Consider the following 12,578-nt stretch of genomic DNA (forward strand, 5'->3'; position numbering starts at 1 on the left):
CTCATTGACCAAGCTTACTTCTTACCTTTCATAACTGTAACTCAGTGTTAAATGAAGTGGGCACTATGAATGATTAAAGATCCCCAGTGGCTTATGAAAAATGTCCTGAAGTCCAGAAGATACCACCAAGGTAAGAAGGAAATATTGGGCTGTGCTGCGGTGGGGGCTAAAAATAAAGTCGAAAATGAATTATCTTTGAAGAATGGAGAAAGACACTTGGATTATTCAGTCTGACAAAGAAAACAAAGCCTTAACTCCACACTCTTCAGATGGGTAAAGTGCTCTCACACTAAAGATGGCGAGCAGATTTTCTTCGCTGCTCTGAGGTTCTAGGAATTCGCAACAAAAAGGATTCCAGTAGGATACTTCTGGATAGGATAGGTCATGGTTACCTTAAGGATGAGAGTTCCTGAAGACTGTAAGCTCCTTGTGGGCAGGGATCATGTCCACCATCTGTTATATTGTACTCACCCAAACACTTAGTACAGTGCTCTGCATATAGTAAGCGCCTAGTCAATACGAATGATGGAATTATGAAACACTGGAATAGGTTGCCAAAGGAGTCCTTCTTTCATTCAATTCATTAGTATTTATTAACCGCTGTGCTAAATGTCTGTTACAAAGGTAAAAGACATTGTTCTTACCCTCAAGGAGCTAACAATCTAGTGAGAGAAACAGGCAGGTATACATTCTCGAAATAAGAGTGGATTGATTCTCCACCATATCTGGGTGAAAGACACATGATTTTAGATTATCCGAAAGCAAGGAAGTCCTGCCCAAGACATGAGGAAGCTGGGGAAAACAGATATGGAAGAAGGTAAAACAAATATGGAAGAAGGTTGGAACAGTTAGATTTCACAGGGAGCATAAATCAGGGATGAAAAAATACAAATCATGATGAAAACTGAACTGTGGATGACAACCTGCACAAGAATCTTGGAGCAGAGTGGTGGCAAAGATGAAGTGGTTGACTGTGAGCTGCCCAGGTGGACTGTAAACTCCTTGTGGGGAGGGAGCATGTCTACCAACTCTTTTCTATCATCGCCTCCCATTACACTGCTTAGTGGAGTGCTCTGTGCACAGTAAGTGCTCAGTAAATTGATTGATGGGAGAGAGCATTGTGGTGCTTATTGGAATAGCCTCAGAGTTTGACCCTTCCATGACCATAGAGTGGCTGAGGAAAACCAGTCCTTGAAAGAAACTTTTAAATAAAATCCCAGCTTCCAAAGCCAAGGCTACTTAGCAAAAGGAGTAGAGGGAAGGGTGTGGGGAGCAAAGGAGAGAAGAACAGTTTCACCTGATTATCAACTGGGAACAACCGCAAGATGAGAACATATGAGAATGTTGTTGTTCTTTTCCTCCCCCTCGGTGTGAGAAACTATGAGATGTCCATAAGGTTTGGATTCAAGCATCTGCCAGGGGCAGCAGCTTTCGTTCCCAATTTCTTTAACTAATTTAAAAAGCTGAATATCAGGAATATAGTCACCATCTTTCCCACCACACACTCGGTATTGTATACTAGATCTAACAGAGTTAAACCAAGCCTTCTATGTCTTAAAATGAGCACACTTGTCCTAACTCAAGGCAACTCCTGTTTATTCAGCCTGTTGCAACCAACCAAAAGTGGGGAAAAACAAAACTAAACCACCCTAAAATCCCTACACCTCTGCTTTGTCCCCCAATCTGGCACGTTTCCAGAAAACTGGATACAACTGACCAAGTGTGTAGAGTCGTTAAGAATCATTCTGCCAAGCATGCTTTTATCACTCCCAGGGTCTAAAGGTTCTCTTTAGGAACTTTAGTAAGTGAACACTGATGCATCAGACACCTCTTAGAATCCTTCCTCTGAGACAAGTACCATCTGCAGTCTCTTCCTCTAAAGATCAAGGTTTAGAGGGTAAAAAAGAAGGATGTTACGTATGAGTGTAAACTCGTTGTGGGCAGGGAATATGTCTCTAATTCTGTTGTTACTCTCCAAAGCACTTAGCACAGTGCTCTGTACATAGTAAGTTCTCAATAAATACCACTGATTGACTGATTGAGTACAGGCTGATTTTTGCCTCCTATCCTCTGTCTGTTCCTTTTGGTGCATGACTGAATAGAGGTCACACTGAGTTATTTTAAATTTTCCAGTTTGGAAGAGATTTGAGACTAATCCTGGCTCACTTCCACTCCCCACATTTCTCCTCTCCTCAATATTCCAATCATCTGTTCTGTCCCCCACATCCCATACCCCTAAATCGATTGCTTTCCAGGGGCCATGAATATCTGCTCTTGTACCTGCAGTTAACTTTAAACTTTTCCCAGAATGGAGGGGGAAGAAAGGTTTCAAGATAGCATTTTCAACGAAACTGTAGAACGCTCCCCTTATTTAAAACTAACTGCTTTTCAGGACATAATCATCAAATTGTTGCCAAGAAAGGAGAGAAAAATTGACAATCATATGAACACTTTTAAAACAAAGAGCTCTCTCTGCTATGCCATTAAGTTCATCTTGCATGGAATAAACAAAAAATGAAAATGAATTTAATATAATGCTTTTGGACTTGTCAAAGTCAAAAGCAAAAGGATAAATTAGAACTCATACCTCAGAGTATTTTGGAAGCTAGAACCATTTTTGAGAATATACTTTAACAGTGAAGTATGCTGGGGATAATTTTAAAATAGAGAATTTTATAGAACACTGTCTCTTCTTGAAGGCATCTTTTTTAATACAGTTAATTTTTTCTCCCTTTTATTTTAGATCCTTAAAAATCCACAAAATTGATGTAATGTACATTATTCCTAAAGAAAAAGAAAAGATTGATGAAAAGAAATAAGAATTGCAACTCAGGAAACAGGCCAAGTGATAAGGCAGGCTATCAACCTGGTTGCCTGGGCAACTGGATCACCTTTGGCAAAGTGAGTTCCCTCCTCTGCCCAACCCACTGTCACTCCTTAAAGCTTATCACTTTACGGCCAAAAGATGCGGCCAAGGGAGTCACAGACTGTGCAGCCCATTTAGTAAGTTTGAACAGTGCAACTCCTCCTCAAAAGCACTGTATAAATTCATCTCCTAATCCTGGAGGATTTCACACCTTTGTTTTGCCAAAGAATACCTCAAATGGGCTTTAGATCAAAGGAATTCGGAGAAAAATAACCTTTGGAGAATGGAAAGCCACATTGGCTAATGCACCATCATTTACCATTTATTGTAGTACTTATTAAGTGCTTACTATGTGCCAGGTACAGTACCAAGCATAGGGATAGATACAAGATCATCAGTTTAGGCACAGTCCCTGACCCCCATGGGGCTCACAATTTAATTAAAAGGGAGTACAGGAAAAGAATCCTGATTTGAATAATAATAACTGTGGTATTTGTTAAGCACTATGTGTCAGGCACTGAACTAAGCACTGGGGTGGACACAAGCAAATCGGGTTGGACACAGTCCCTGTCCCACATGGGTTTCACAGTCTCAGTTTGCCTTTTAAAGTTTAGGTAACTGAGGCACAGAGAAGTGAAGTGATTTGTCTAAGGCCCCACAGCAGACAAGTGGTGGAGCTGGGATTAGAACCCATGACCTTCTGAGTCCCAGGGCCATGCTCTATCCACTACGCCACAGGTAAGTGAAGCACAGAGAAGCAGCATGGCATAGAGATAGATCATGGGCCTGGGAGCAACAAAGTCATGGGTTCTAATTCTGGCTCTGCCACTTGTCTGCTGTGTTTCCTTGGGCAAGTCACTTGGCTTCTCTGTGCCTCAGTTACCTCATCTGTAAAATGGGGATTAAGACTGTGAGCCCTACGTGGTACTGGGACTGTTCCAACCCAATTTGCTTATATCTGCCTCAGTGCTAAGTACAGTGACTGGCACAGAGTAAATGCTTAACAAATGCCACAGTTATTATTATTAAGTGCTTGCCCAAGGTCACACGGCAGACAACTGGCTGAGCTGGGATTAGAACCACTCTGCTTCCCCATGTATGTATGCCATTCAAAATGACATACAGCTTTTTTGAGGAACAATTTTGTCATGTTCTGGAGAGAAAGCTCTTTTCTCAATAATAGGAGTCAGCTGCCCTTTCATGTATGTTTTCTTCTGCCTCCAACAGCCCCAAGCACAGGCAGAAGTTGAGGCTCCAGGCCAAGAGATAGGATGGCCTCTTGTGAGGTATGGAGAGGATTGTTGAATGTGATTTGGTCCTTTCAGCCACATCAATGACTTGTGCCATTCTTACTATCCATCATTATCTACACTCCTTGATCTTAAATGATGAAAGGATAAAAGTGATATGACTGTGGGATAATGATTTCCACATTGTGAAGGCGGTGGAGAGGGTAATATATAATTGTTGCCATCAAAACCCTCAAGAAAAAAAAAATATGTGGCCTCCCATTAAGGCTTGGAAGTAGGAATTGCAAAAACAAAATCAGTCAATCAATAGTATTTGAGTGTTTACTGTGTGCAGCACACTGTACTAAGCACATGAGAGAGTAAAATACAACAGAGTTGGTAGACACACTCCCTGCCCACATTGAACTTAGAGTTTGGGGGGAAATGATATTTATTTATTTTTAATGACATCTGCTAGCACTTACTCTGTGCCGGGCCCTATATTAAGGCATGGGGTAGATAAAAGTTTCAGATTGAACACAGTACCTGTCTCACATGAAACTCACGGTCTTAATCCTCATTTTACAGATGAGATAATTGAGGCACAGAGAAATGAGGTGACTTGACCTAGGTCACTGAGCAGGCAAGTGGAGGAACCGGGATTAGAAACCAGGTCCTCCTAACTCCAAAGCTCACGCTCTGTCCACTAGGATATGGTGCTTCTCAACATGCTTCTTCATGTATCAAATGATGAAACTATGAAATCCCAGTAGGCTGAAATTATCAAAAGGCTCAAGGTATATTTGGATAAATTAACAAATGAGCAGTCTGCAAAAGTTGGAGATAATCAATAACACTGAGTGCTTACTACTTTCAGGAGATAACAATGTTGGTATTTGTTAAGAGTTTACTATGTGCACAGCACTGTTCTAAGCGCCAGGGGAGATACAGGGTCATCAGGTTGTCCCACGTGGGGCTCACAGTCTTCATTCCCATTTTCCAGATGAGGTCACTGAGGCACCGAGAAGTGACTTGCCTATAGTCACCCAGCTGACAAGCGGCAGAGCCGGAATTCAAACCCATGACCTCTGTCTCCCAGGCCCGGGCTCTTTCCACTGAGCCACGCTGCTTCCCATGGTAGAAGATGGTAATAAGGGCTTGAACAGAGTTGGCAGACAAGTTCCCTGACCACAACAAGCTTACAGTCCAGATGGATGTTACATGGTAAGGTTCTAGCTAAGAGGATGAATGCTAAAGCAGCATGGCCTAGTGGAAAGACCCTGAGCCTGGGAGTCAGAGGACCTGGGTTCTAATCACGACTCTGCCATCTATCTGCTCTATGACCTTGCGCAAGTAACTTAACTTCTCTGTGCCACAGGTTCCTTATCTGTAAAATGGAGATAAGACTGTGAGCTCCATGTGGGAAAAGGACTACATCCAACCCGATTATCTTGTATCTACTCTAGAGCTTAGTACAGGGCCTGTAAGTGTTTAACAAATACCATAAAAAAAAAACCAAACACATGAGGGTGCAATGATCACTGTTGAGACGGAGGTGCCAGTTTTTCATTTAGTGTCTGCAGAAAGGAAGAAGGTAAAGGATTCTGGAGAGGATGGAGACTTCAAAGAGGCAATAAGCCAGGAAGTTACCATTTTTGGTCAATTCAACTCTGCTTAGAAATGCTGCAGTATTTTCAGAGATTTGAGGAGAGTGAGGCTTGCAATCTACTATACTGAGACCTCCTTGAGGGCAGGGATCGTGTTTACCTACTCTATTGTATTGTACTCTCCCTGTTGCTTAGTACAGTGCTCTAAACAATAAGGGCTCAATAAATTTGACTGATTGAGTTCTCTTCCTTCCAAAATAGTTTCAAATGATTCAAAGAAATTGAAATTCTTCCTGCAACTAGTATTTATGTTTTCCATTTCCCCTGACAGAAGCCCCTAGTAGAACTTAGAGGAACACAAGAAAAAGTCATTGCAAAATACTCAACCTAAGCGATAATTAACCCAACTATCCCCTTGTCTTCACAGTTCTTGGGCTCTCAATGCACATCACATCTTTTAAACCCATTTTATTACCAAGATGCAGAAGTCCCAAGATGTGGAAATCCAGTTTCTGCCTTGAAAATAGATCTGGCATCTTTAGAATCACCTTTAGAAAGTAACACCTACATTGTGTGCATAAAACACGTGCCCTGACTACTCACTGGACACACTTCTGTGAAGATGTCGGGGGCTTCTTGCTCACAAACAATGCTTTAATATGAACACGCTGTTTTAAAAATATACATGCTTCTGTTTTAGAAATGTAGCATCCTCCTACATTTCACTCTCCAATTCTACCAATATTTTGGCCGTGATCATAAGCATCTGTCTGGGAAAACCCTAAATCCATGTTTTTCTGGAACTTTCCTCACCTACAATTCATAAAGGCCCAGCAAATAACCCCTGAAAGCAGATATGCTTAGAGCATGGCAGGGGTTGCAAGCCCACAGTTCAGCAACCTGAGACAGAGTCTCCCTGTTGATCCCCTGAAAAGCAGAGTCCAAGTTGTATAAAAACAAGAGACGCAGTATGGCCTAGTGAATATAGCACTGGCCTCGGAGTCAGAAGGTCCTGGGTTCTAATACTGGCTCCACTACTTGTCTGCTGTGTGACTTTGGGCAAGTCACATTACTTCTCTCTGCCTCAGTTAACTCATCTGTAAAAATGGGGAGTAAGACTGTGAGCCCTACGTGGGACAGGGACTGTGTCCAACCGTGGTTTAGTGGAAAGACCTCAGGCTTGGGTGTCAGAGGTCATGGGTTCTAATCCAAGCTCTGCCACCTGTCAGCTGTGTGACTTTGGGCAAGTCACTTTACTTCTTAGTGCCTCAGTTACCTCATCTGTAAAATGGGGATTCAGACTGTGAGTCTCTCGTGGGACAACCTGATTACCCTGTATCTACCCCAACTCTTAATACAGTGCTCGGCACATAGTGAACACTTAACAAATACCAACATTATTATTATTATCTACCCCAGAGCTTAGAATGGTGCCTGGCACATAGTAAGCACTGAATAAATACTATAGGTATTATTATTATTAATAGAAGCATTAAATACTATTCTTAACTGCACCCTGAATACATGGGTAGTCAGCCAGCATTCAACATTTATGGAGTGCCCACTGGGGAAGATCACTAACATAGGTACAGGAAACAGGAAAAATGATCCCTCCTCTCAAAGAGTTTGTAGGCTATAGAGCTCTATTCATGTATGTTGAAATTAAAGAGTCTAGTGCCCGAAACCTGCATGCTTCTAATCTTTCTAACTACCTCAAGCTTGTAACAAAAAGAAAAGCCATGTATCTTAATAATGTTGGTATTTGTTAAGCGCTTACTATGTGCCGAGCACTGTTCTAAGCGCTGGGGTAGACATAGGTGAATCAGGTTGTCCCACGTGGGGCTCACAGTCTTAATCCCCATTTTACAGATGAGGGAACTGAGGCACAGAGAAGTTAAGTGACTTGCCCACAGTCACACAGCCGACAAGTGGCAGAGCTGGGATTCGAACTCATGAGCCCTGACTCCAGGGCCCATGCTCTTTCCACTGAGCCACGCCGCTTCTCTATCCTAGTAGATAGAGCTTAGGACTCAGAGTCAGAAGGACTCAGAAGGAGTTAGAAGGCACTAATCCTGCCTCTGCCACTTGTCTGCTGTGTGACCTTGGGTAAGTCATTTCACTTCTCTATGCCTCAGTTTCCTCACCTGTACAACGGGATTAAGACTATTAGCCTAATGTGGGACAGAGACTGTATCCAACCCAATTATCTTATATCTAAATCAGTGTTTCATAGTGCCTGGCACATAGTAAGTACTTAACAAATACCATAATTATTATTATGTTACTTAGCGTTTCTGCATATCAGTATTCCCATCTATAAAATGGAATACCAACTGACCAATAATAGACCGACCAATAATAGGACTAGACCTGGGTTCTAGTTCTGGCAAACTGTGAGGGAAATTTGAGGCAGTATATGTAAGAGAATTTAGGGTTTTCAGGAAGAAAGTCCCTCTAGAAACTAGAGGGACTTTCTAGAAACTTTAATATGGTATTATCAAATTGCAAAAAGATTAACTGTGCATTACTGCTTCACACTTAAGGTGGAATTTAAGATGAAAAAATAGAGAATCAGCATGACCTTGTGGATAAGCATGGGACTGGGAGCCAGAGGACCTGAGTTCTAATCCCAGTTTTGCCACCTGCCTGCTGGGTGGCCTAGGACTAGTCATTTAACTGTGCCTCATTTACCTCATCTAAAAATGGGGAATGAACATTTGTTCTCCCTCCCCCTCTGACTGTAAACCTTGTGTATGACAGGGACTATGTCTGACCTGATTAGGCTGTACCTGATATTAACGAGGGTCTTAGCCCTAAATCTTGGACAAAATTGTGCCCAGAATCACTCTAGAAGAGCCCATAGGTGAGCTTCTGTTTGGACCTAAAGCCCTCCAGTTCTCCCATTCCTCTAACACAGGTTTGGAGGCATACTGCTCAATTTTCCCCAAATCCCCTCTCCGCTTCTGTGGCCACACCCTATATGAAGCTCAGAGGTATAGGGGTCGTCGGACGCTAGTTTACGAGAGAGAAGCAGCATGGCCAAGTGGATAGAGCACAGGCCTGGAAGTCAGAAGGACCTGGGTTCTAGTTCTGGCTCCGCCACTTGTCTGCTTTGTGACCTTCAGCAAGTCACTTTACCTCTCTGTGCCTTGGTTACCTCATATGTAAAACAGGGATTAAGACGAGTCCCATGTGGGACACGGACTGTGTCCAATCTAATTATCTTGAAACCTCAGTGCTTAGTTTAGTCTCTGGCACACAGTGTGTGCCTAACAAACAATGTAAAAAAAAATCTACTGTGTCCAATCTGATTATCTTGAAACCCCAGTGCTTAGTTTAGTCTTTGGCACACAGTGTGTGCTTAACAAATAATGTAAAAAAAATCTAACCAACTTTTTTTGGATCTATTCCTTTTTTTAATACTTTCTTGGAATGTTGCTTACACTTTACATATACAATTAAATAAAAAATGAAAAAGTACCTATGGGATATAGTGGACTTTTCTACTCCACTAAAATACCTTAAATTCAAAGAAATTGATTTGTTTTTCCTCCTGTAATTTAGAGCAGTGCTCAGCTCATAGGCACGCAATACTGTTCCAGAGATTAAGGCAGACCATTACCTAGGTTATCTGGTTCAGGGACTATTATGCCTAGTAATAGCTGTGGTGGCAAAGATATTTACCAAACATCTCCTGAGTACAAAGCACTTCATTCATTCATTCAATTGTATTTATTGAGCACTTACTATGTGCAGAGCACTGTACTAAGCACTTGCACTCAGGCTTTAAAAAAATGGCAGTTGTTAGGCTCTTACTCTATGTCATGCTCTGCTCTAAGCATCCCTGTCCCACATGGGGTTCCCAGTCTAAACTGGAGGGCGGAGGATGTAATCCCCATTTTACAGATGAGGTAGTAGGCACAGAGAAGTTAAGTGACTTTCCCTAGTTAACAGAGCAGACAAGTGGCAGAGCTGGGATTAGAACCCAGGTCCTCTTGACTCCTAGGCCAGTGATCTTTCCACTGGACCACTCTGCTTCTAGCCTCAGGTGATAAAGACAAAGGAAACCGTGCTCTCTGCACGCAAGGAGTTAACTGCTTTCTGGAATATCCCTGCTAATCTAATGATTCTGTGGGTTTACTAACCTTTAGACTTTAAGTTTGTTGTGATCAGGGAACAGGTTTGCTAACTCTTGTATTGTACGCTCCCAAGCACTTAGTACCATGCTCTGCACATAGTAAGCACTCAATAACTACCATTGATTGACTGATTGGTTGTGGGACCTTCAGGCCTGAAATACTGCTAACCACTCACCTTACCTTCAATCACCAGGCTGATGCCCTCCAATAAATGTCATTGTTAGAGTTTGAATCTGGGTGTGAAGCAAGTTAAAACCATAAAACTATTAGTAATCTTTCTCCATATTTACTTGCACTTGGACCCACCCTCTGAATCAGATTTATTGGCTTCCCACAAATACACTCCCTTTCCTCAATCAAATCCCTTTGGTATTTACAATTTTCTTCCTGTGGATTGACGATGCCCCCAAAGTGCTTCTTCACCATAAAATTCATTTTCCAGTTGTATATTTTAATTAAATGAATGTACACAAACTAGAAAGAGCCCTTATTAGTAAGTCACAGTACATGTACAACTTTCTTTCAAAAGCTTTCATATTAACATACTACTAAATCAAGATTTAGGGGGTTTATTGTCCTCATTAAGTGTTCATGACCCTGATACGGAAAGTTGGCTCAAGGGAACACTGCGTCCTAGAGTTACCAAGTTCCCCTTATTGCATAGGAGGCTTATTTTTAAAAAGTCAGGGCACTGTAAAGACATGAAGGATTTTACACACATCATGTAAAATCAACCTGATCTTTCTGCCTATAATTTTACATTTTTACATTAACTGCTGTTTTTATATTCTGAAAATGAAATTAAACTTCTTAGTCAAATGAAAGGCAAGTCTGTTGGACTGATATCCTAAACGACGCAGCTGACGTCAAAAGGAAAGTGTGACTAAATATTTATTAACTATTTTTAAAGGTCAGTGAAAAATGAAAATAAATCTTCTAAAATAAGCATATCAACTAAACACTTGAGAATATTTTTTCAATGAAAAAAATCACATCAAGCAAGTATAATTTTCTGAAAACATACACAGAATCTTGCTACATCTTTTACCATTACATCTTGTATAAATGCTTCATAGCTGTGGCTAGAAAAATGCTGATATGTTCCTAGCATTTTCTGTATTCTATCAAATTCAGGGGTGTAGCACATTCGGGAGTTCACTTCACTTGTTGGGGTAGCCAGAACTCTTGTTGGTAGGATCCTTACCCTTGTCACTTAAGTCTCACAATTACTATCAAATAACTTTCAGATGAAAATTAGTTGCCCAGAAGGGTCACATTTTAGCCACAGGAAATACTATAAGTAATAAAGGCATAATATGGGGTTAGGTGGCACTTTTGAAAATGGGAAATGGTATATTTCTGAAGGAATGGCATGCAAAAGGGAATAAAAATATTTTTGAATTTACCTGCTCATGTCGGGGGGAAAGAAGGAGGGAGGATAAAATTCACATTCACAGATTGTGAGCCCTTCAGAGGACAGGATCCATGTCTAATTCCCACCTGTATATTCTTTCCCAGCGTCCAATACAGCGCCCTGTACTAAATAAACGCTTAACACTCACTATTATTACTACATCTACTTGTTCACTCGGAAAACACGTTTCTAATTATCCTTAAAAATTAAGATTCATTTTATGTTTTGAAAGGGTCTTAAAATCTGGAATATTTGAGTGAGATGGCAAGACCTGAGAACTCTCAGCTATGATGCGGGAAAAATAAAAGAAGGAAAATAACCTGAGCACACTGGATTGCGGAGTCAACCTCAATTGGGTTCCAATTAAAAGATTACCTGGCAGAATGAATTACTCCTATGTGGTCATTTGAGATTTTCCGAAATTCAAGATTTACAACTATGTAAAGGAAAGATTAACCAGGTCTGATTCTCACTCCACCTCCCCACTATATAATACCTTGTATAATTTACAATAAAATACAATTCAGAGTAGTTCTTGCACAATACAGCCAGCCCCCACAGTGAAGAGTCTCTCTATTTCTGCTCTCAGCTTTAGACACACCCAACATCTTACTATTGTTACACAATGGCTGTATGCTTATACACCCACCTGGTTGTATTTTATCACTTAATTACTTCTGTAAAAAGAGAACAATCCAACAGTCCATGAGAAGGTGATGCTTTGGCTTTAAAATTTCACATGAAATGTGAGCAGTGGGCAAGGATTTCTGAGGATGGGACTGGGAGAGAGTAGATATTTAAAATGGAACGCTTCTTGCTTTTCCATTTTAATTGTGTACAAATTATTGTTTACTGAGAACTATGGAAGAACAAAATAATCCCAATTGTTCATAAAAGATTTATCTTCTTTAACATTCAAAGAAGGGGATAACAGCATCCATAGATGTGTTCTATATCAGGGAGCCCTGTTCATCCTTTGGAGGGAGAAGGGATTAAAAGAGACAAAAGAGGGGCAAAGGGAGGAAGGAATTACTCCTCTTTGATTTAAAGTCAACTGCTCTGTATCAGAGCTGCTCTAGACATACCTTGAAATTTCAATATAAGTACTTCTGGAGCTATAATTGCTTTAATCTTATTAGTATCAAACTGTCACTTTTTTTTCCTTGTCCACATTCTGCACAAGAAGTAGTAGGCCTGGTACTTTCTGTTTATACATAGAGCGTCTCGATTCATTTCCCTGATTGTTGCTTCTGTTCTGTCTAATATTAGTTGGATGAAAAATCAAAGTTAGCAAAGGGGTGAATGGAATTTCACAAATTGGTG

At 40.9% G+C, this 12,578-nt stretch overlaps 1 protein-coding gene across 1 annotated transcript in view; it reads right to left on the reverse strand.

Moving 5' to 3' along the window:
• Window positions 1-12,578, reverse strand: part of LGR4 (leucine rich repeat containing G protein-coupled receptor 4) — a 97,372-nt gene that overhangs the window by 33,005 nt on the left and 51,789 nt on the right. The window lies entirely within an intron of this gene.

The sequence above is a fragment of the Ornithorhynchus anatinus genome, chromosome 3 (genome assembly GCF_004115215.2).
Source record: "Ornithorhynchus anatinus isolate Pmale09 chromosome 3, mOrnAna1.pri.v4, whole genome shotgun sequence".
Taxonomy (NCBI): Eukaryota; Metazoa; Chordata; class Mammalia; order Monotremata; family Ornithorhynchidae; genus Ornithorhynchus; species Ornithorhynchus anatinus.